Source organism: Bufo bufo, chromosome 1 (assembly GCF_905171765.1).
Source record: "Bufo bufo chromosome 1, aBufBuf1.1, whole genome shotgun sequence".
NCBI classification, from domain to species: Eukaryota; Metazoa; Chordata; class Amphibia; order Anura; family Bufonidae; genus Bufo; species Bufo bufo.
In genome coordinates this window covers 612,619,670-612,644,263 of record NC_053389.1, presented here as the reverse complement: position 1 = coordinate 612,644,263, position 24,594 = coordinate 612,619,670, and the positions used below count along the sequence as shown (strand labels likewise).

The window sequence follows — 24,594 nt, the reverse complement described above, 5'->3', positions numbered from 1 at the left end:
AGATAACACGTTACCATCCTCCTAGAGAACTGAGATCCACCTCAGCCTCCCTTTTGTCGGTGCCAAGAACCCGCCTCAAGACAAGGGGGGGGACAGACGTTTCTCAGTATTAGCCCCCAAGATCTGGAACTCCCTCCCAGAACATATTAGAACTATACCAGATTACCTGGAATTCAGGAAGCTGGTTAAGACCTGGCTATTTGTGTAGGATGACGTAGGGGCCCACCAATATAGCCGCCCACAAGCGCTTCGATCGGATTGAGTTCCTCTAGAGCGCTATATAAGGACTTAGTAACATAACATAAGTATACATGCCTAGCTCTAATAAACTAGCAAATAAAAAAAATAAAAATCAGTTATCCTTTAAAAATGTTACGTTAATGCAAACAAACCATCGCTAAGGCTACTTTCACACTGGCGTTTTGGCTTTCCGTTTGCGAGATCCATCATGGGCTCTTCAAAATCGGATCAGTTTTGCCCTAATGCATTTGGAATGGAAAAAGATCGGCTCAGAATGCATCAGTTTGCCTCCGATCAGTCTACATTCCGCTCTGGAGGCGGACATCAAAACGCTGCCTGCAGCATTTTGCTGTCCGCTTGACGAAACTGAACCAAACTGATCCGTCCTGGCACACAATGCAAGTCAATGGGGACGGATGCGTTTTCTCTGGCACAATCCACAGTGTAAGAAGTCTTGCACACATCAGTGAATCATGGACAGCACACATACCAAGTGATTTTAATTTAATTTGAAGTTTATTTACACACGAGTGGAAAAACCAATGCCACCAAAAGCACCAGAGGCACAGACAAGGCACCAAATCATAAACAGGCAGAATACAGGTGAATCCAAGGCAAACAGATTCGGTTAAGGGAAAACAAGGAGCACTGACATAATCAGAAACCCAAACTTCAGCAACTCATACAGATGACCACTGTAGACCAGTATGCGCTAAGACTTCTAGGAGGAAGGACGCACCGAACACTTACACTGTCTTAAGGCACAGTTCAGACACTACAGGTAATGGCAGAAACGCTCCAACACAAGACAGACAGATTCTAAGCAGATTCAAGCAAAGCATGTTGCACAATCGGGGCAGGTCAGAGAACTCAACATACCAGACTGACACAGTTATATATAGGAGACTTAAATTCATTAGAAGAGCAGATGCAACACACTCTCGGCCAGGGGAAGATTAACCCTCACAATACAGAATTGAGGGAAGATAAAATCACGTGGGCACAAATTCACACAAGTAACTGAGGCCAGAACAGTGGTAACGTGAACTGCCATTTAACACATCGACACAAATTCAAACCCAAAAGTAATTGGTGCCTGAGCACACAGTACAATAGCACAAGTGAAAAGCCATTGCAACAACCACGAAGACATGCACTAATTTGGTCCATGAATGTGGACCGAACTTTGTCAATGAAGTCCATGGGTCAGTGAAAACCACATGTGGCATGCGTGTTCCGTCAATGATTTTAACAAACCATTAACAGGAGATACTCTGGAAATTAATTACCAGCCAGCAGTGAGTGTGAAGGCAAAAAAATGGACACACGGACCAAACACTGATTAGTCACAGATAAACCACTGACCATTTTGACATCCATCTTGGACACGTGAAAGAGGCCTGCCCAAGGACTCATACACATGACCGTTCCGGCTTTTTGCGGTCCGCAAACCGTGGATCCACAAAAAACAGAAGCCGTCCGCGTGCCTTCCGCAATTTGCGTAACGGGCGGCCCATTGTAGAAATGACTATTCTTGCCCGCAAAACGGACAAGAATAGGACATGCTATATTTTATTTGTGGGGCCAAGGAACGGAGCAACGGATGCAGACAGCACACAGAGTGGTGTCTGCATCTTTTGCGGCCCCATTGAAGTGAATGGGTCCGCACCCGAGCCGCAAAAAATGCGGCTCGGATGCGGACCACAACAACGGTCGTGTGCATGAGGCCTAACTGATATATCCAAGATCTGGCCCTCCACTTTTTCCTCACGCATACACTTTAACTTTATTTTCTTATTATAGTTAGTCTTTTTATTTTTCTTCCTTAATACCTAAAACAGGGAGAGCATGGCATTACTACCAGTTGGACAGAACACTGCAATTTTCTGATTTTGTTGTGTTTCATGACCTATTGTCATGTACAACTTTATTATTATTATTATTTTGTTTAATAAAGAACTATTTGACCTTAAAGAAAAAAAAAAAAAAAAACACGAAAAAGGGAAGATCAAAATTTTTCCCTGAAGTGAAGGGTAACATGAGGAGGAAATGAAGTAAAATGTGCTTTTGGAGGAGGGTGAGGAAGATCAAGATGCTATTTGTTTAGCTAAACCGTTCCATTCTGTCTTTTCCATGGTAACCCAGCTGTTACAGAAAGGACTTTACTCAAACTGACGAACAAGGCCCCATCCAGTGACAATAAAATCAGTCTATGTATTGGCAAAAGGCATTTATCACACCAAGCCCTTAAAATATAATTTTCGTTTGTTGATTTTATCATGTATTTATTGGATGCAAAAAAAATAAAAAAACCTCGGTACAGTACAAGAAAATGTTTTACTAAATTAAAATCCATCACATAAATACATTCCGAGAAGGAAGAACACAAATATATAATCCATTATTTTAAGTTAAGCTATTCATTTTTCCTTAGAAAAAAATATTATATATATATATATATATATATATATATATATATATATATATATATATATATATATATATATATATATATATATATATATATATATATATATATATATCTCTATCTATCTATCTATCTCTCTCTATCTCTTTCTACACATGTTAAAATCTCTCCTTGTGGTCAAATGGAGACTTTCACTATTCCACTGAAGGAAAAGGTAGATCTTAGGTCTATATTCACATTTGCACCAGAGTTTCCATCATGAGCCTCCATCCCAATTTTCACAATGAGGCCTGATGCACACAGACTTTTTTTTTTTTTTAACGGTCCGCAAAAACGGTTTCCGTTGTTCCGTGATCCGTGTCTGTTTTTCTTCCGTGGGTCTTCCTTGATTTTTGGAGGATCCACGGACATGAAAAATGGAAGAAAAAAAAAATCTAAGTCAAGTTTGCCATTGAAATGATAGGAAAAAAACGGACGCGGATGACAATCTTGTGTGCATCCGTGATTTTTCACGTACCCATTGACTTGAATGGGTCCGCGAACCGTTGACCGTGTAAAAAATAGGACAGGTCATATTTTTTTCACGGCCAGGAAACACAGATCACGGATGCGGCTGCCAAACGGTGCATTTTCAGATTTTTCCACGGACCCATTGAAAATCAATGGGTCCGCGAAAAAAAAAACGGAAAACGGAACCACGGACGTACACAACGGTCGTGTGCATGAGGCTTAATGCTGAAAAACAATAGACACCTCTGTGGAATCAGATGGACTTCAATATGTGTTTATAGGGATAGTTGATGCCATTTTAGTCCACTGCATGATAGATCCACTGCATTGTGGTTTCCATTATAAAAATACATGGTGTATAGCCCTGTGTAGTGCAGTAGATATCAGGACTCTTGCCTGTAAGTACTTATGCATCTGTATAAGCAGCATATGATTGGAACATATTTTTATCTTCTGAAAAAAAGAGTTTCTTTAAAGGGGTATTCCAATCGCAGACAATGGGGGCATATCGCTAGAATATGCACCCATTGTCTGATAAGTGCGGGTCCCATCTCGGGGGCCCTCACCTATGCAGAGAACGGAGCAAGGAGAGTGGTGACTGGGAGACTTGGGCTTTCTGGGATCCGGCCCCCGCCGAGCGCTGTCTGTATAGAAGTGAATGGGAGCGCACCACGCTTGCGTGGCCACTGCTGCCATTAATTTCTATGGGGCCAACGAAAATAGTCGAGTGAGTGCTCGGCTATTTTCAGCGGCCCCAAGGAAATGATTGGAGGGCGAGTGCACTAGGGATATGCTCCCATTGTCTGTGATCGGATAACCCTTTATGTTTCTCAAATTACTCCAAACTGTCATGACTAAAGTACTGTACGGTGCAAAGGTTTGAGGCAGGTGTGGGAAATTGCTGCAAAAGTAAGAATGCTTTCAGAACAGGATGCAAGAGGAAGAAAAATGAATGGTAATTTTCATTCAAGAACTATGCAGGTGAAACTCGAAAAATTAGAATATCATGCAAGAGTTAATTGATTTCAGTAATGCAATTAAAATTAGAATATTGTGAAAAGGTTCAATATTCTAGGCTCAAAATGTCACACTCTAATCAGCTAATCTGAGCAAAGGGTACCTGAGATTGTGACTTTGGGGTTTCATAAGCTGTAAGCCATAATCATCCAAATTATAACAAATAAAGGCTTAAAATATCTCGCTTTGCATGTAATGAGTCTATCTCTTATTAGTTTCACCTTTTAAGTTGCGATACTGAAATAAATGAACTTTGCACGATAATCAAAATTTTTCGAGTTTCACCTGTAAGCAAAAATCTTGAAAGCTGCACGAACAATATACACAAAGTGCAAAGCAAAGCTTTATTTGCTGTAACTGCAATACTCTACAGTTTAGCAGGTAAGCAGCACCATTGGGTGGTAATGTGTTGATAGAAGTGCCCAATTACTGCAGCTCAATCTTATAAAATTGAATGCGACTGAGCTAAAGTACCAGGTGCACCCACAAACAAATAAAGGAGAGACAAAACTTTCATTTTATCGATTGGTGGAATGACAAATCTACCACCACAGATTAAACTTCGATGGCCTATTCTACCGTAAGTCCCAGATAACCCTTTAAAGAGAATATATGTCAGCAGTTTTGACAAGGCTAAATTGAGGACAACGTTCGGTAGTAGCTGGGAAGAACTGTAGAAACAGCTTTTATGGAGTAGTGAGAGTAAGAACTTTTATTCTGCTAGATTCTGCTCCTGCAAGTATTAAGGGCAGGCTTCAATGTGAAGTGCTCTCGGCATAGAGATGCTTTACGGCCACTCCCCTCTGTTCTGTCTGACAGCTGTAGCATCCAACTAGGAGACCACCACAGCTATGATTCAAGGCAAAGGGGAGAGGCTGAAGCGGCTCAATGCAGAGAGCACTTCTTGGCCTCCTGGGCACTAAAAGGGGTTCTCTCACCTCAGACACCTCTATGGGAGTTCCAAAAATAGAGCACCCGCTCGGTTATTTCCTCAAGTACTATAGGGGTGAATAGAGCGGTGGCCACACTTGCGAGGTGAGCTCTATTCATTTGTACTGGACTTCTGAACATATTCAAGCACGCTTGCTCAGCTACTTTTGGAAATCCCACGGAAATGAATGGAGAGCATGTGGCACCTGTGTGGTGCTCTACTTCACTTTGGGGGCCCTGTTCTCTACATAGGAGCGAGTCTTAGATGTGGGACCCACATCTATCTGACATTGGTGACATATGTCCGAGGTGGCACAACCCCTTTAAGGAACAGAATCTAGCGGAACAAAAAATTCTCCTGATAAAAAGCTCCACAAAAAGTTTTTGTACTGTTCTCCCGAGCCCCTAGCTAGTGCTGTCAGCAGTTTAACATGGTGAAAACTACTGACATACTTCCTTTAAATCCAGATTCAGAACCATCGCAAATAGGAAAAAAATATTATAGGTAAGGATTAGAAAAAGCACAGATTGCCTTTGTCATTTTTAGTGGAAGAAATGGACAATTCTTGGCAATGTAACAGAGTACAGTCAGATATCATGGGGTGAAAGTCAATTTCAAGCCAAGTTACTCACTATTTTGTTTAGCAGAATGGCATATTAGTTAGTGTCTATCCTCTTCCATATGCCACTGGATTAGATACGATTTCCGCAGATCTCAAGTGATAATTAAAGATGCTCTAATTAAGGATGTATTAATAGAGAACTCAAGCAAGTCTGACCTGTGAATAATATCATGGTGTAAAGACCATATGCGTTATACACTACTTTCAGGCTGTATTACTGCATTATTAAGAAAAAGAATGGGGAAGTATTAGGACATTCTAATAGTTTAACCCTTTTCTGTATTCCTACTCAGCATTTAGGTTTATTTAAACACACACTAAATCTGATCTACATTACTGGAGATGGAGAAACGTTTAAAGTACCATTTTCCATATATACAGTATATATTCCTTTTAACTGATCTTTTTTTTTAACTTCCTGTGCAACATTTTTTTTTTTTTCTTTTCTTTACAGCATTACAGGAGTGACCATCTCATCCTTCTGACCCCAACCAAGCAGGAATGCCTCATCCCCTACCGATTAAGGCTACTTTTAGACTTGGGATTAGCAAAAATGATTCAGTTTCTGATAATACAGCCGGCTGCATTAACCGCTTGTATTATCTTTAAAATAGCAATGACGGATCTGGCATGAACACCATTGAAAGTTAACCACTTAAGGACCACAGGTTTATACCCCCCTAAAGACCAGGCCCTTTTTTACAAATCGGCACTACACTACTTTCACCGTTTATTGCTCGGTCATGCAACTTACCACCCAAATGAATTTTACCTCCTTTTCTTCTCACTAATAGAGCTTTCATTTGGTGGTATTTCATTGCTGCTGACATTTTTACTTTTTTTGTTATTAATCGAAATTTAACGATTTTTTTGCAAAAAAATGACATTTTTCACTTTCAGTTGTAAAATTTTGCAAAAAAAACGAGATCCATATAGAAATTTTGCTCTAAATTTATAGTTCTACATGTCTTTGATAAAAAAAAAATGTTTGGGTAAAAAAAAAATGGTTTGGGTAAAAGTTATAGCGTTTACAAACTATGGTACAAAAATGTGAATTTCCGCTTTTTGAAGCAGCTCTGACTTTCTGAGCACCTGTCATGTTTCCTGAGGTTCTACAATGCCCAGACAGTACAAACACCCCACAAATGACCCCATTTCGGAAAGTACACACCCTAAGGTATTCGCTGATGGGCATAGTGAGTTCATAGAACTTTTTATTTTTTGTCACAAGTTAGCGGAAAATGATGATTTTTTTTTATTTTATTTTTTTTCCTACAAAGTCTCATATTCCACTAACTTGTGACAAAAAATAAAAACTTCCATGAACTCATTATGCCCATCACGAAATACCTTGGGGTCTCTTCTTTCCAAAATGGGGTCACTTGTGGGGTAGTTATACTGCCCTGGCATTCTAGGGGCCCGAATGTGTGGTAAGGAGTTTGAAATCAAATTCTGTAAAAAATGACCTGTGAAATCCGAAAGGTGCTCTTTGGAATATGGGCCCCTTTGCCCACCTAGGCTGCAAAAAAGTGTCACACATCTGGTATCTCTGTATTCAGGAGAAGTTGAGGAATGTGTTTTGGGGTGTCTTTTTACATATACCCATGCTGGGTGAGATAAATATCTTGGTCAAATGCCAACTTTGTATAAAAAAATGGGAAAAGTTGTCTTTTGCCAAGATATTTCTCTCACCCAGCAGGGGTATATGTAAAATGACACCCCAAAACACATTCCCCACCTTCTCCTGAGTACGGGGATACCAGATGTGTGACACTTTTTTGCAGCCTAGGTGGGCAAAGGGGCCCATATTCCAAAGAGCACCTTTCGGATTTCACAGGTCATTTTTTACAGAATTTGATTTCAAACTCCTTACCACACATTTGGGCCCCTAGAATGCCAGGGCAGTATAACTACCCCACAAGTGACCCCATTTTGGAAAGAAGAGACCCCAAGGTATTCGCTGATGGGCATAGTGAGTTCATGGAAGTTTTTATTTTTTGTCACAAGTTAGTGGAATATGAGACTTTGTATGAAAAAAAAAAAAAAAAAAAAATCTGCATTTTCCACTAACTTGTGACAAAAAATAAAAAATTCTAGGAACTTGCCATGCCCCTCACGGAATACCTTGGGGTGTCTTCTTTCCAAAATGGGGTCACTTGTGGGGTAGTTATACTGCCCTGGCATTTTCCAGGGGCCCTAATGTGTGGTAAGTAGGTAAATGACCTGTGAAATCCTAAAGGTGCTCTTTGGAATATGGGCCCCTTTGCCCACCTAGGCTGCAAAAAAGTGTCACACATGTGGTATCGCCGTATTCAGGAGAAGTTGGGGAATGTGTTTTGGGGTGTCATTTTACATATACCCTTGCTGGGTGAGAGAAATATCTTGGCAAAAGACAACTTTTCCCATTTTTTTATACAAAGTTGGCATTTGACCAAGATATTTCTCTCACCCAGCATGGGTATATGTAAAATGACACCCCAAAACACATTCCCCAACTTCTCCTGAGTACGGCGATACCAGATGTGTGACACTTTATTGCAGCCTAGATGCGCAAAGGTGCCCAAATTCCTTTTAGGAGGGCATTTTTAGACATTTGGATACCAGACTTCTTCTCACGCTTTGGGGCCCCTAGAATGCCAGGGCAGTATAAATACCCCACATGTGACCCCATTTTGGAAAGAAGACACCCCAAGGTATTCAATGAGGGGCATGGCGAGTTCATAGAAATTTTTTTTTTTTGGCACAAGTTAGCGGAAATTGATATTTTTAATTTTTTTCTCACAAAGTCTCCCTTTCCGCTAACTTGGGACAAAAATTTCAATCTTTCATGGACTCAATATGCCCCTCACGGAATACCTGGGGGTGTCTTCTTTCCGAAATGGGGTCACATGTGGGGTATTTATACTGCCCTGGCATTCTAGGGGCCCTAAAGCGTGAGAAGAAGTCTGGAATATAAATGTCTAAAAAATTTTACGCATTTGGTTTCCGTGAGGGGTATGGTGAGTTCATGTGAGATTTTATTTTTTGACACAAGTTAGTGGAATATGAGACTTTGTAAGAAAAAAAAAAAAATAATTCCGCTAACTTGGGCCAAAAAAATGTCTGAATGGAGCCTTACAGAGGGGTGATCAATGACAGGGGGGTGATCAATGACAGGGGGGGTGATCAATGACAGGGGGGGTAATCAATGACAGGGGGGGGATCAATGACAGGGGGGGTGATCAATGACAGGGGGGGTGATCAATGACAGGGGGGGTGATCAATGACAGGGGGGGTGATCAATGACAGGGGGGGTGATCAATGACAGGGGGGGTGATCAATGACAGGGGGGGTGATCAATGACAGGGGGGGTGATCAATGACAGGGGGGGTGATCAATGACAGGGGGGGTGATCAATGACAGGGGGGTGATCAGGGAGTCAATATGGGGTGATAACCACAGTCATTGATCACGCCCGTGTAAGGCTTCATTCAGACGTCCGTATGCGTTTTGCGGATCCGATCCATCTATCAGTGCATCCGTAAAAATCATGCGGACATCTGAATGGAGCTTTACAGGGGGGTAATCAATGACAGGGGGGTGATCAGGGAGTCTATATGGGGTGATCACCACAGTCATTGATCACGCCCCTGTAAGGCTTCATTCAGACGTCCGGATGCGTTTTGCGGATCCGATCCATCTATCAGTGGATCCGTAAAAATCATGCGGACATCTGAATGGAGCTTTACAGGGGGGTAATCAATGACAGGGGGGTAATCAATGACAGGGGGGTGATCAGGGAGTCTATATGGGGTGATCACCACAGTCATTGATCACGCCCCTGTAAGGCTTCATTCAGACGTCCGGATGCGTTTTGCGGATCCGATCCATCTATCAGTGGATCCGTAAAAATCATGCGGACATCTGAATGGAGCTTTACAGGGGGGTAATCAATGACAGGGGGGTAATCAATGACAGGGGGGTGATCAGGGAGTCTATATGGGGTGATCACCACAGTCATTGATCATGCCCCTGTAAGGCTTCATTCAGACGTCCGGATGCGTTTTGCGGATCCGATCCATCTATCAGTGGATCCGTAAAAATCATGCGGACATCTGAATGGAGCTTTACAGGGGGGTGATCAATGACAGGGGGGTAATCAATGACAGGGGGGTGATCAGGGAGTCTATATGGGGTGATCACCACAGTCATTGATCACGCCCCTGTAAGGCTTCATTCAGACGTCCGGATGCGTTTTGCGGATCCGATCCATCTATCAGTGCATCCGTAAAAATCATGCGGACATCTGAATGGAGCTTTACAGGGGGGTAATCAATGACAGGGGGGTGATCACCACAGTCATTGATCATGCCCCTGTAAGGCTTCATTCAGACGTCTGTATGCGTTTTGCGGATCCGATCCATCTATCAGTGCATCCGTAAAAATCATGCGGACATCTGAATGGAGCTTTACAGGGGGGTGATCAATGACAGGGGTGTAATCAATGACAGGGGGGTGATCAGGGAGTCTATATGGGGTGATCACCACAATCATTGATCATGCCCCTGTAAGGCTTCATTCAGACGTCCGGATGCGTTTTGCGGATCCGATCCATCTATCAGTGCATCCGTAAAAATCATGCGGACATCTGAATGGAGCTTTACAGGGGGGTAATCAATGACAGGGGGGTAATCAATGACAGGGGGGTGATCAGGGAGTCTATATGGGGTGATCACCACAGTCATTGATCACGCCCCTGTAAGGCTTCATTCAGACGTCCGGATGCGTTTTGCGGATCCGATCCATCTATCAGTGGATCCGTAAAAATCATGCGGACGTCTGAATGGAGCTTTACAGGGGGGTGATCAATGACAGGGGGGTAATCAATGACAGGGGGTGATCAGGGAGTCTATATGGGGTGATCAGGGGCTAATAAGGGGTTAATAAGTGACGGGGGGGGGGGTGTAGTGTAGTGTAGTGGTGCTTGGTGCTACTTTACTGAGCTACCTGTGTCCTCTGGTGGTCGATCCAAACAAAGGGGACCACCAGAGGACCAGTAGCAGGTATATTAGACGCTGTTATCAAAACAGCGTCTAATATACCTGTTAGGGGTTAAAAAAAACACATCTCCAGCCTGCCAGCGAACGATCGCCGCTGGCAGGCTGGAGATCAACTCTCTTACCTTCCGTTCCTGTGAGCGCGCGCGCCTGTGTGCGCGCGTTCACAGGAAATCTCGGCTCACGCGAGATGACGCCTATTGGCGTTAGCGTAGCCTGGGGGAGCCGCCGCAATGACGCCTTTCGGCGTTACAGTTGCGGGAAGTGGTTAATGGGTGCTGGATCCGCTTTCTATTCTGTCCGAGAAAACGGATCTGGTACCATTGACTTGCATGGTGTATCATGCCGGATCAGTTTTGCTCCTCATCCCACGCCGGACATAAAACCGCAGCTTGCTGCAGTTTATTCTCCAGTTTGGGAACACAACCAAACGGAACAGAATACATTCTGATCAGTTCAGTTTTGTCCCCATTGATAATAAATGGAAGCGTTTTTCTCCGGTATTGAGATTCTCTACCGGAAAAGTTAAACGCAAGTGTGAAAGTAGCCCAAGATAGCTTATACTTTTCTACAAACTGATGCTCTTTCAATAAAATGTATTAAAAACTAAAGAATTACCGTATGATAAACGTGTATCGCATTAAACACACGTTTTGAGGGGTGTAGTACATGCATGCTCACCTGAATAATATTTTTCTATAATCTAGCAAACCATGAGGCTGAAAATATGATTATATAGCACTGCACGAATGAAAAAAGTAGTCCATTTGTGGCACTGTAATCTGGTCATTGTATCCAGCATACATGCTGGCTTTCAGCTGGACCAAAAACGCTATGTGCAACGTTTTTTGTCTGGCCGAAAGTCAGCATATATGCTGGAAAGCGGCTGGATTACCGCCGGATCCCATTACAGTGAATTGGGATCCGGTGATGCACGGTGGTATCCAGCTACGCCCGATACGGTGAACTTCGCCAGAACAGACTGCCAGAGTTCACGGCGCTGACGTCTACAGCTACTAAAAATACCACAGTGGCTCCTGCAGTCTACAGTAATCTGCCCACCCTTTGATAGGATTTATTAACTCCACATTTCTTCTTTGGACAAATGTTAAGGAAACTACCAAAAGCACATATCTTAAAAATACACCGTAATAGAAAACCAAGTATAAATGTCCCTATCAAACCCCAAATTCTAATATGATTAATCCTTTTGTAGAACGTAGATTTAAAAAGAAGAGGGCCTCACCCTTCCCCCCCTTCAGCTGTCACTCCGCCACTACAGATTCAAGCTGGTAATTACACCACTGAAGTCTTGTCTCCATTAAGGCGGCAAACAGCCCATGGCTAATTAATAAAATCAACAATAACACTTGTTAGAGGATGCATTATTATTTAGCTATTAGGCACCTTGGAAGTGACTCCCTCCCCCAGTAGACGAGTCACTGGCTCTTCCATCTTTTAGGGTTAGACAACCGCAGCCACCCTACTCAGCTACAGGAGACAATATTAAGCAACGGCTATTGTTACAGCTACATTATGTGACACAGTATGCCTCTATGGGACCCTAAGGCATTTATTATTTCATTTATAGCATTTTTCATACTGCTAGGAGTGACCTAATTTAGAAAACATATAGCCTAATGTAGAAAACATACAGCAGCTTAACCATCTGCATGTTTCACGAGCGTCACAGTGTGATGACATATGTCCCCTGGATTTGTTGTTTGCGGGTCACAAGCTATAGTTACTGGAAATCTGTGCTGCTTGGCGGTATACGTTACACAGCAGTGACCTCTTCTGACATCCACAGTTCAAATAACACCCAATTCAGAAATAGGAATTCTATCCCAGGAAAGGCACCCCCCCACAGGTCACACACCCATCTGTCCTATTCATTACTGGAAGGAGATTCAATCCCTACAGAAAAGTACAATAAAATGATTATACAGTAACCCTAGTCAATGATACGAAATATAATAATCACTATAAACAAGACCCCATATTGTGAGTGCATCACATGCACTGTATGCATAAAAAACAACTATATACAACTAATATCAAGAGGCTGGGATCACAGGTAGCAATTTTGCCGCATACAAATAGTCGGAGAAATCATGAGCATTAATGGGACTTTTATAGCTGGCATAAACCGGTTGTTCTCAGCATTGGGTAAGGAGATGCAAATCAAGGCGGCACTACAACGGCAACAGATATTAGTACAATAGGCACAAAACAAAGCGTTCATTGGATAGGCAGCTGTGTAGAAGGCGACAGAGCAGGAAGGTCAGTGGTGGAAACAATAAATAAGCTCATGATCTTGTGATGTTTCATAGCAGTAGATACACGCAAAAGAAAATAAGCCCCCCATTTTAGGGTCCTAGTGAAACTACATTTAGTAACTACTGACTTGATTTTTAGAGAACTTATGGTGGCCATACGCATTAGAACTAGGTTGATGGTTGAACCACCACTGCCCAAGGACCAAACATCCTTCAAAGAAAAAATGGCCGTCCATGAAAAAGCTTTGAATGAAAAGGTCTTTCCGCCGACTATCGTGTGAAAATTTTAAGCATGGCCGACTACTCTTCAGACCATGATGTTTTGTCAGGGACTGGCTAAAATGATAGTATATTATTAAAGGGGTACTCCTATCTGAGATATGCCCCCAATGTCTGATAGGTGCTGGCACCCGCACCTATATAGAGAAACTGTAAACAAGTGGCTAGAGGACCCCAGTCCATACACCACCAAGCGCTCTCCCCATGGAAGTGAATGGGAGCACACCACCAAAAATAGCCGAACCATAGAAATAAATGGAGGGCGGCTGCACATGCACCCTTCTCCACTTTCAGGGCTCTGTTTAGGGCAGGGATGCTCAACCTGCGGCCCTCCAGCTGTTGTAAAACTACAACTCCCACCATGCCCTACTGTAGGCTGATAGCTGTAGGCTGTTTGGGAATGATGGGAGTTTTAGTTTTGCAACAGCTGGAGGGCTGCAGGTTGAGAATGCCTGGTTTAGGAGATAAGTGTGGGTACCAGAGGTGGGATCCGCACCTATCAGACAATGGAGGCATCTCTTAGTGATATGCCCCATTGTCTAAGATGGGAATACCCCCTTTAAAATTCACCCAATTAACGATTATTCTGGTCGCAATAGTCTGTTCTGATCAACTTTAGACTTATGCTTCATGCACACAGCAGTGTCCCCCAATGCACAGGCAACATCCGTGCGGTAGCCGGGATGGATCGAGACCCATTCAACTTGCATGGGTCTATGATCCGTCCGGACAGTAAAAAAAAAAAAAAAAAAAAAGAGCATGTTTAAGTGAATGTTTGCGGGCCACAATACGGCCACGGCCATGTGCATGAGGCCTCAAGGCTGCGTTCTAGTCTTTGGCAAGCTGATCCGGCTGCCTGATCCAGAACAAACGCTGGCTGTCAGCTGGATAAAAAACTCTTTCATGCAACGTTCTAGTCCAGCGGAAACCTGGCATTTATGCCGGAAAGTGTCCAGATCACCGCCGGATTCCCATCATAGTCAATAGGGATCCAGCACCAATCTAAAGAATCCAGCAATGCCGGATCTGGTGAACCTCAGTAGGCTGTTCTCTGCCAGAACAGCCTGTCCGAAAACGTACACAGGAGATGTGGCCTAATGCGCATAGAAACCTTAACACAGAACAGCATTTTCTGCTCAACCACTCTACAAGATCAGATCAATTACCAGATATTACAGAAGATTGGAAAGTACTAAACCTTTAATCCCTACCAACAGGGATTAGTCAATCAACTCAAGACACAACACCCAGATTAACTACTAATTCATCTTCGGTTTTTAAATAGTAATATGCTTAAAAGGGATGTCCAGCTTTTCTTTTAATTTGCACCACAGCCTGGAATACCTGTGGAAAAAGTCTACCCTCACCTGCTCCCTGCCTCTCGACCCTGTCCTTATGCTACATAGGGGCACATCACTGAAGATGCCAGTCATTGGCTGCAGCAGCACAAGTGACCATGTCCATTTACAAGTTGACAGACGGGGACCAAAAGAACAGTGAAGAGGCAAGGAGCTGAAATGGAGCAGCAGGAGTGTATGGAAATTTTTTCACAGGTATTTCAGGCTGGGATGCAACTGTAAAAAATAAAAAACTGAAATGTGTATCAAAAATTTCAAATTTACATACTTTGTGCCACTTCTTGGGGTCCATGGCGAATCAACTAGCCATCATTTCTCTTATTTTGCTTGCTCCACTTAAACAATTCCTCTGCCAAATCTTGCAAAGAGATGATTACACTGTGGGAGACCTCATAAAACCCTTGCAAGGCTGTAGAAGAACAGCAAGCTCAGAATCCCTCTCTTTGCTTTGAGCAGTGGGGATTGATTTGCATAAGAGGGCATGATATCAACTGTTTGTCCTGTAATTAGACTCTAACGGCGAGAGACGCAGCCAGCAGACAGGACAAGTCCTAGGAGACTTAGATGTCCTAGAGGCTCCCAAATGTATGAAAGGTTCCTGAGCCCTTCATAAGCTGCACATGAGTTCTTTTAATTAGTAAGCAGCGTCCCTCACAGCTCTGGCACATAATGCTTAGGCAGGATTGCACGATCCATATCAACAAGCCTGCCATCTTCTCATCTGCTGCTAGACATCAGAACCTGTAACCATCAGCCCGTTGCAGTTGCCATAGCATTTTATAACACTTGTAAAGCAAATTATGTACACGTGCTTCTATAACAGTTAAACTGAAATTTAAAGGAAATAAACTCCTATAATCTTTTGTAAAAAAAAAAAAAAAAAAATGTTGTAAGGTTTTGCCCAAGAAAATGTGCCAAAAAAACCTGCACTTTGTTAATAAATGTGTAATAATAAATAAGTAATAAAATGTGTCAATGATGCAAGTCTCTGACATGACAGAAGTTCATTTCATTACTGCACCACTAACTGACTGTGGTCCCCAACGGCGGCTTGTGTCTGCCAGACTGAAGCAAATGTGCTACATTTCTGTAGTGCAGGTGAAGGCAGCATCTGATGTGAGAGAAGGAGCCATGTAGTGCCCTGGCTTTCTCCTCCTCCAGCGACAAAACCGTCACCTGCTCTTCATGCCTGCACTTAGGAGACCATGCTCCCTTCCATAGGTCTATGTATGCATCAGCAATCCACATGGCTTCTTAGCCCTCCTATAACCCCCTCACCTACTCGCCATCTCATCCAGTAAGTCTATGTAAAGTGTCAGGTGGCGCCAAGTTCCAACACGTAGAGGTGGTCAGGAAATCTGTTTGGTGAAGAGCATGCTTATGTTTAAAGGGAACCTGTCACCGGGATTTTGGGTATAGAGCTGAGGACATGGGTTGCTAGATCGCCGCTAGCACATCCGCAATATCCAGTCCCCATAGCTCTGTGTGCTTTCATGGTGTAAAAAAAAACAACGATTTGATACATATGCAAATTAACATAAGAGTCATATCTTACTTGTGTGACCAGAGAAGGGTCATATTTACAAGCTCCGACACATCTCAGGTTAATTTGCAGATGTATCAAATAGTTTTTTTTTTTTTTACACAATAAAAGCACACAGAGCTATGGGAACTGGGTATTGCGGATGTGCTAGCGGCGATCTAGCAACCCATGTCCTCAGCTCTATACACAAAATCCCGGTGACAGGTTCCCTTTAAGGAGGCCAATCAGAAGCATGCAGTTAAAAAAAATGCCCCTATAATAAAACAAAGGGGATCTCCAGTGCCAATTTTCCACCCAGTCCGAAAATGGGAGTGGTGAAACACTGCAGCCCATTGGGGCAGGGAGGGAACCATCCAACAAGTTAATTAAAATAGGACATGTGACCATCTCTCTGTGCTGCCCGTTTTATTTTTTTATGTGGACCAATAGAAATGAACGGGTCCTAGTGCAATATGCAAAATAAATGTGGATTGGACACTGATCCAAAATGGTCGTATGCATGGGGGAAAAAAAATAAAATAAAATCATTGCCAATATATATATATATATATATATATATATATATATATATATATACATACACACATATACACACACACACACACGCTAAAGGAATATGCACCGTTGCATTTACAATCACGAAATTGGGCACAGGTACATCAGGTGTCCGGGAAGATTTTAGACCGGGTCACAGCTAACTAGCACGTACCGTTCCTGAGATATTCCCAAAAATGCACATCACATGACCTACATTAGCCAATACAAGCCTGCAAGTCTCTCTTCATATCCCAACAGCCATACACACGGTCAGTCACATGTCATTTATCAGCCAATAGAAGCTCGGAGGCCCTTAGTCTCCACATACAGTTTTTATAACAACCCAGCCATTTTTCTTCACTGTGGCAGTCACTGTTTAAAGGGGCAGTCACTGTGGAGGTTTCTGTTAAAGGGGGGGGGGGGGGGGTCAGGAATGGTGGAGGTCAGTATCCTATGGTAACTGTCAAGGGGGCAGGACCCTGTGGAGGTCCCATTTTAAGGAGACGGGGCACTGTAGATGGCACTGTTTTAGTGGATACTGTCGATCGCTTTTAACGTCACACAAACATAAAATGAAATAGATTAAATATACCAGTGAGAAGCCGGGTCCTTCAGCTAGAGAGAGTAATATAATATTATATACACACACACCTCATCGAAATGTTTTCATTCTACATAAAGCCCACTGCTGCCTGCACATAAAATCAATCTCTATGCATTTGTAAGGTCCGGATTGCTATGGTTACATTTGCTAGACACATAAGATGCAGACTATTTATGAAGGTCTGCCTATTTTATGGTGGGATGTGGTTTCCTTACATCACTCTACTAAACAAATAACCTTCAGCTGGAGAAAGGGGAGGCAAAGACTTTCCTACGACAACTGGTAGAAGAGGACTAGCGAAGAGAGATGGAGAGTGGAAGAGGGGGAAGGGGAGCGGAGAAGTGATGAATAATTCACAGCAGGAATCTGCTCCATGTCTGCGTCCATGCTTGTGGAAGTGATATTTATGAAGTCCCCATGGATGCTTCTGGAGAAGTTAAAGATGGGAGTGTGGAAGGACAGGCAGCGGAAAGAAGCAGAGACTGATGCACACGGTCGCAAGCTTCAGCAGAGCGGGTGCAACTTTTTAAGAAAAGCTCGATAAATATTACCATGCAGACCAGAACACAATTACACGATTCTATAATTCTAAGTGTTCCTCGTATGCGAGTAATTACCGGTTCAATCAATAGAATTAATTTACCGTATGTCCCTTGGTCTCTGCTTGGAGCAGTAAACAGTGAATACAGGATATATACAATCAGTACTGGAAAATTAAGACTTTGCTATACAACTATACGGTACACAGGCTTCCTTATTGCTCAGAGAAAACACAAGGGAATACTCTGCAATAGGTCGTGTAATAGTAAGGGCTCATGCACACAAATGTATTTTTGGCCCACATCTGATCCCCATTTTCTGCACGTCGGATGCGGAACCATTCACTTCAACTGGGCCGCCAAACAGTGTGCTGTTCGCATCCATATGTTTGGTATGTGGCCCTGCAAAATAGGACATGCACTATTCTTGTCCGTTTTATGGGGACGTATAGGACAGGTCTATAGAGGACAGGACGCACCGTTCCTCAAAAAAAAGCGGAACACACACGGCCGGTATCCGTGTTTTGCAATGGCTGTGTGCATGAGCTCTAATAATGACAGCACAGGTTTGCGGCATATCCACACATACTAGTATTCGTCCCCTCTTCAAGTCTTGAGAATGTCCCTGTGAGGTCAGTGTCACTTTTTACTATATTGCCCGTATAATGCAGCATTTATTTCAGTTCAGTGCACTGGAATTTCTCCTCTCTAACAAAAACGCAGGCACAGATAACCCACAATGGGAGAGTGATGACAGTCAGGCAGCAGCAGCATTTTTGTACTGTTTTTAAATGTATTTTGCATTAGGTGTATGAACCTGCTTGTTACCCCAAACCAGTCATTGTATCTAGGGGGGAATCCTCCATGCCAAACACCATACTTTGGAACATTGTGTGTCTGTATACGAAATTAGAGGCATATAGAAGGTATGGTAGAGACCCCATCCATCTCTAAGTACGAAGCACAAGAACATGAGGCCTTTAAGGGGTATTCCGGTTATATTACGTTATCCCCTCTTCAAAGGTTAGGAAATAGCCATTAGGGTTCCAGCAGTAGGACCGGGGCCAGAAAATAGGGGCCCCGTACCACAGGGATCCACCCAAAATAAACTGAGCAGGCGGTACGACATGCACATGCATTCTATAGGAGCTCCAGAAACGGATGACTACAGTACTCAGCTGTCTCCTGAGCTCCCATAGAATTGAATATGCCCAAGGTGACATATGCAACTGTACGGTATACATTGTTTTTTTTAACGTTATGTTCTACACAATTCTTAGGAGATTTGCACTAAACAATTAAAGGGGTATTCCTACCACAACAATTCTATTTGATAATACAAAAAAAATAAAAAAATAATAATAATAATAATAATAATAATAATAATAATAATAATAATAATAATAATAATAATAATAATATGCAGGTCAGCCAAAGAGTAAAAAGCCAAAATGTACATGCGATATCGCTTATTTTGTCTATGGGCTGGTTTCCCGCCCTTTATGTTAATCAATAGTATACCATCGGTACAGGGAGGAGAAGACTGTTATAGCGTCCCTGGGAGATACATATTTGCAGTCTCTTCGTGTAATTTCAAAATGCTGTGTCTCAAATGTTAGATTACAGCTACAGAACTGCGCATGTGCTACCCTGTGTGCCTGTAACAGAACAGAGTAGGTCTGGGAAATAAAAGCGATAATTGTCAACGATATACATCCCTAATATTCACATTAGAAAACTTACCTGACTAGGACGTTAAAAAGAAAATAATAAATCTTGAATATATGTTGTAATAAAAATTGCAGTCACGACCTCTCATTTATAACTTAATGTTCAGGCAGGGTATAACCCCAGACAATGGGGAGAGGTATCATTTGAGTTTAGAGTTTGTGCTTCCTTTCTCAAGCTCACTAGATTGTGTATAGCTTGCGCATCCCTCAGTTACACTATAGAAGATGGGTTACACTATATTAGCCCATAATAGCAGCCATGTACCCATAACAATCAACATTGTGTTAAGATATGGTAGTCAATGTTTCTGTAGAACATACATTCCAATAACTGTTGCTACACTAAGAAACAGCTAGAGGGACCAAGCTGGTCTTGACCAGGACCTTAGTTTGTATGGTCTAAAGCAGGGATGCTCAACCTGTGGCAATCCAGCTGTTGTAAAACTACAATTCCCATCATGTCCTGTCAGCTGATATCTGTAGGCTGTCCGGGGATGCTGGGAGTTGTAGTTTTGCAACAGCTGGAGGGCCGCAGGTTGGGCATCCCTGGTCTAAAGGAATGACCTAGTGTGCCCTCATCGACAATATTCCTGGTATGCTCGTCCCCTAAATAGTTTCTAGGTCTATCTCCCACTCAACGCGTTTCTGTGCAAGAGTAACCTTGCACGTCATCAGGAGCAGGTATCACAGAATATGTATGCGGACTGGCAGTATATCGGCGCTGTGACGGGCGTACCAGCCGCCCGAGCTTCGGCTTGAAATGGGTCAAACCACACCCCTCAGCAGGCGCGGTCTGATCCATCAATCACCTACAGGCGTAATCGCAATTTAAGGGACTATCTGGTTCACAGTTATCAGGCGACTAAACCAGAAAAATCATTGTTGAGAAACGACCTTAAAAAAGGTTAATTCCCGTGTGGCACATGCTCCTTCTGTAAATACATCAAGAAGGGCAAATATTTTAGCAGTACGACCACAGGGACAACGTTTGGGCTGAGATTTTTTGTGAACTGCAAAACTGTAGGGGTGGTCTTTTACTGACCTATGCATGTGGCAGTCAGTATATTGGCAAAACAAAAACGAGAATTCAGGAAGAGAATTGGGGAACATCTTTCTGATATTAGAAATGAGGCAGACACACCGATAGCACGACATGTGAATGATTGTCAATATGGGACAAGAGAGACAGTCAAATTTCAGGGGATTGAACACGTGACACGACAAGCACGGGGAGGCAACGTTCATACGATTTTATTACGAAAAGAGGCTCAATGGATCTTCAGAATGCGAACTGTAAAGCCATGGGGCCTAAATGGCGCCATCTCATACACGTTTCATTTAGAAACATTGTGCACCCCGTATCTCGGACTGCCTCTTAATATATGGGTGCAACAAATTGGAGCGTATTTTCTTCTAGGCTTTTGTTATCGTAAGCCTGCACTATGGGTACTCATCTGAGTGATATATCCCCTTAGGATATTCATCTCAGTCTAATATGTGCCGTGCGCCTGTGTATCTTTACACTGACAGGCAGCATGATGCACAGAAGTATATACTGTGTACATAGTAGCAGTATATAAGCGCTTTTGATCCTACCTATAGTTTATATTAGATCCACAGAATGTTGATTTTCCCCTTTTGTGAGTCTTCTTCTCTGTAATAAGTTAATACTGATATTGAAATTTAGGAGATACTGGAAGACGCTCGAGTCCAGGATTTATATCCCCATCCTCTAATCGCAGTGTTTTTTCCAGAGTGAAGCACAGCCGCCAATTGGTTCCCTCCTATATACTTACTTTACTTTCCCCAGCACGAGTGGTGAACTTCACACGGTGGGTGGAGATGACGCACACCCCCATCGTGATTGGCTGCCATCGAGACCACGCCTGCTGAGGGGTGGGGTTTGACCTATTTCAAGCCGAAGCGCGGGCGGCCGGTACCGACCGTCACATCGCCTATATACTGCCAGTCTGCACGCCACTATGTGAGATTGTTAAATATTTGTCGGTACTCTGTGATAATACCTGGTCCGGATGACGTGCAAGGTTACTCTTGCACAGAAACGCGTTGAGCGGGAGATAGACCTAGAAACAGTTTAGGAGACGAGCATACCAGGAATAGTGTCAATGAGAGGACACCAAGTCATTCCTTTAGACCATACAAACTAAGGTCCTGGTCAAGACCAGCTGGTCCCTCTAGCTGTTTCTTTAGGCTGGGTTCACACCTGAGCGTATTCCATAAGCGTTTTTTACAGGCGTTTTTAATCGGGTGTTTTTTTGGGGCGTTTTTGTATTTTGGAAACGCGTATATAGTATGCGCGTTTGTGTGATTAATCCAATGAAAAACTGCCACAATACACCCCAAAGAAGCTCCTGTACTTCTTGGGGCATAGGGCGTTTTACAGCGCGTTCGTAAGCGCTGTAAAACGCTCAGGTAAGAACCATGCCCATAGGGAAACATTGTTTTTTGCCTGTTGAGCGTTTTACAGCGCGTAGGAACGCGCTGTAAAACACTCAGGTGTGAACCCAGCCTAAATAGGCAGTTAAGTGTAGCAATACTAGTTACAGATTCCATACTGGGGCAGTTATTCGAATGTATGTGCTACAGCAACATTGTGACTACCATATCTTAACACAATGTTGATTGTTATGGGTACATGGCTGCTATTACGGGCTGATATAGTCTAAACCCATCTTCTATAGGGTTTATGAGGGATACTCAGACTGGAACGGATTACATGGAGTCCAGGAGAAATGGGACTACTTAAAAAGGTGCATTATTGAAGGCAACAGAAAATTGCATTAGACAAAAAAAGGAAGAGACCACTGTGGTACTCAGCAGAAGTGGCCCAAATCATTAAAAATAAAAAGCTAGCATTTTGTAATTATAAAAAAACCCAGAGCAATGAAGATAAGGAAATCTACAAGATTAGGCAGAGAGAGGCCAAGCAAGTTATAAGAACTTCTAAAGCGCAGGCAGAAGAAAAACTAGCTCAGTCTATGAAAAAAGGGGATAAGACATTCTTCAGATATATAAATGAAAAAAGGAAATTAAAACAAGGAATAACTAAATAAAAAACAAAGGACGGAAGGTATGTAGAAGAGAATAAAGGGCTAGCCGACTGCCTTAATGAATACTTCTGTTCAGTTTTTACAAAAGAAAAAGGAGAAGGACCTCCACTAGAAAGGATGACTAATAAATCATTTGATGCATGTATCTTTACAGAGGAAGATGTTCTAAGTTTGCTGTCTAAGGTGAAGACAAATAAGTCACAGGGGCCTGATGAGATACACCCAAAATTATTAAAAGAGCTTAGTGGTGAGCTGGCAAAAACGCTAACAGATTTATTTAACCAATCATTAGTAACAGGAGTCGTCCCGGAAGATTGGAAATTGGCAAATGTCGTGCCCATTCACAAGAAAGGTAGTAGGGAGGAATGGAGCAACTATAGACCAGTGAGTCTGACATCAATAGTAGGCAAATTAATGGAAACCCTATTAAAGGATAGGATTGTGGAACATCTAAAATCCCATGGATTGCAAGATGAAAAACAACATGGGTTTACTTCAGGGAGATCATGTCAAACAAATCTTAGATTTTTTTGACTGGGTGACTAAAATAATAGACGGTGGAGGTGCAGTAGACATCGCATATCTAGATTTTAGTAAGGCTTTTGACACTGTCCCACATAGAAGACTTATCAATAAACTGCAGTCTTTGAGCATGGACTCCCATATTGTTGAGTGGATTAGGCAGTGGCTGAGTGACAGACAGCAGAGGGTTGTAGTCAATGGAGAACATTCAAAACAAGGTCATGTTACCAGTGGGGTTCCACAGGGATTTGTACTGGGACCAATTTTGTTTAATATCTTCATAAGTGATATTGCAAAAGGCCTCGATGGTAAGGTTTGTCTTTTTGCTGATGACACAAAGATATGTAACAGGGTTGATGTTCCTGGAGGGAAACGCCAAATGGAAAAGGATTTAGGAAAACTAGAAGAATGGTCAGAACTCTGGCAACTGAAATTTAATGTGGATAAGTGCAAGATAATGCACCTGGGGCGTAAAAACCCAAGGGCAGAATATAGAATATTTGACACAGTCCTGACCTCAGTATCTGAGGAAAGGGATTTAGGAGTAATTATTTCAGAAGACTTAAAGGTGGGAAGACAATGTAATAGGGCAGCACGAAATGCCAGCAGAATGCTTGGATGTATAGGGAGAGGTATAAGCAGTAGAAAGAGTGAAGTGCTTATGCCGCTGTACAGAACACTGGTGAGACCTCACTTGGAGTATTGTGCGCAGTACTGGAGGCCATATCTCCAGAAGGATATAGATACTCTAGAGAGAGTTCAGAGAAGAGCTACTAAACTAGTACATGGATTGCAGGATAAAACTTACCAGGAAAGGTTAAAAGGACCTTAACATGTATAGCTTGGAAGAAAGAAGAGACAGAGGGGATATGATAGAAACTTTTAAATACATAAAGGGAATCAACTCGGTAAAGGAGGAGAGCATATTTAAAAGAAGAAAAACTACCACAAGAGGACACAGTTTTAAATTAGAGGGGCAAAGGTTTAAAAGTAATATAAGGAAGTATTACTTTACTGAGAGAGTAGTGGATGCATGGAATAGCCTTCCTGCAGAAGTGGTAGCTGCAAATACAGTGAAGGGGTTTAAGCATGCATGGGATAGGCATAAGGCTATCCTTCATATAAGATAGGGCCAGGGGCTATTCATAGTATTCAGTATATTGGGCAGACTAGATGGGCCAAATGGTTCTTATCTGCCGACACATTCTATGTTTCCTCGAGCTATACACACACACACACACACACACACACACAATCTAGTGAGCTTGAGAAAGGAAGCACAAACGCTAAACTCAAATTATACCTCTCCCCATTGTAACAAAGATTATTTTCTTTTTAACATCCTAGT

General features: G+C 42.6%; 1 protein-coding gene and 1 long non-coding RNA gene across 6 annotated transcripts in view; one reads left to right on the top strand and one right to left on the bottom strand.

Moving 5' to 3' along the window:
- Nucleotides 1-24,594, bottom strand: part of NEO1 (neogenin 1) — a 145,021-nt gene that overhangs the window by 62,344 nt on the left and 58,083 nt on the right. The gene's annotated exons all lie outside the window — the stretch shown is intronic.
- On the top strand, nucleotides 185-23,746 carry LOC120985637. Its single transcript, XR_005775563.1, has 4 exons — nucleotides 185-305; nucleotides 4,289-4,294; nucleotides 23,598-23,604; nucleotides 23,735-23,746. It is a non-coding gene; the product is annotated as an uncharacterized LOC120985637 (long non-coding RNA).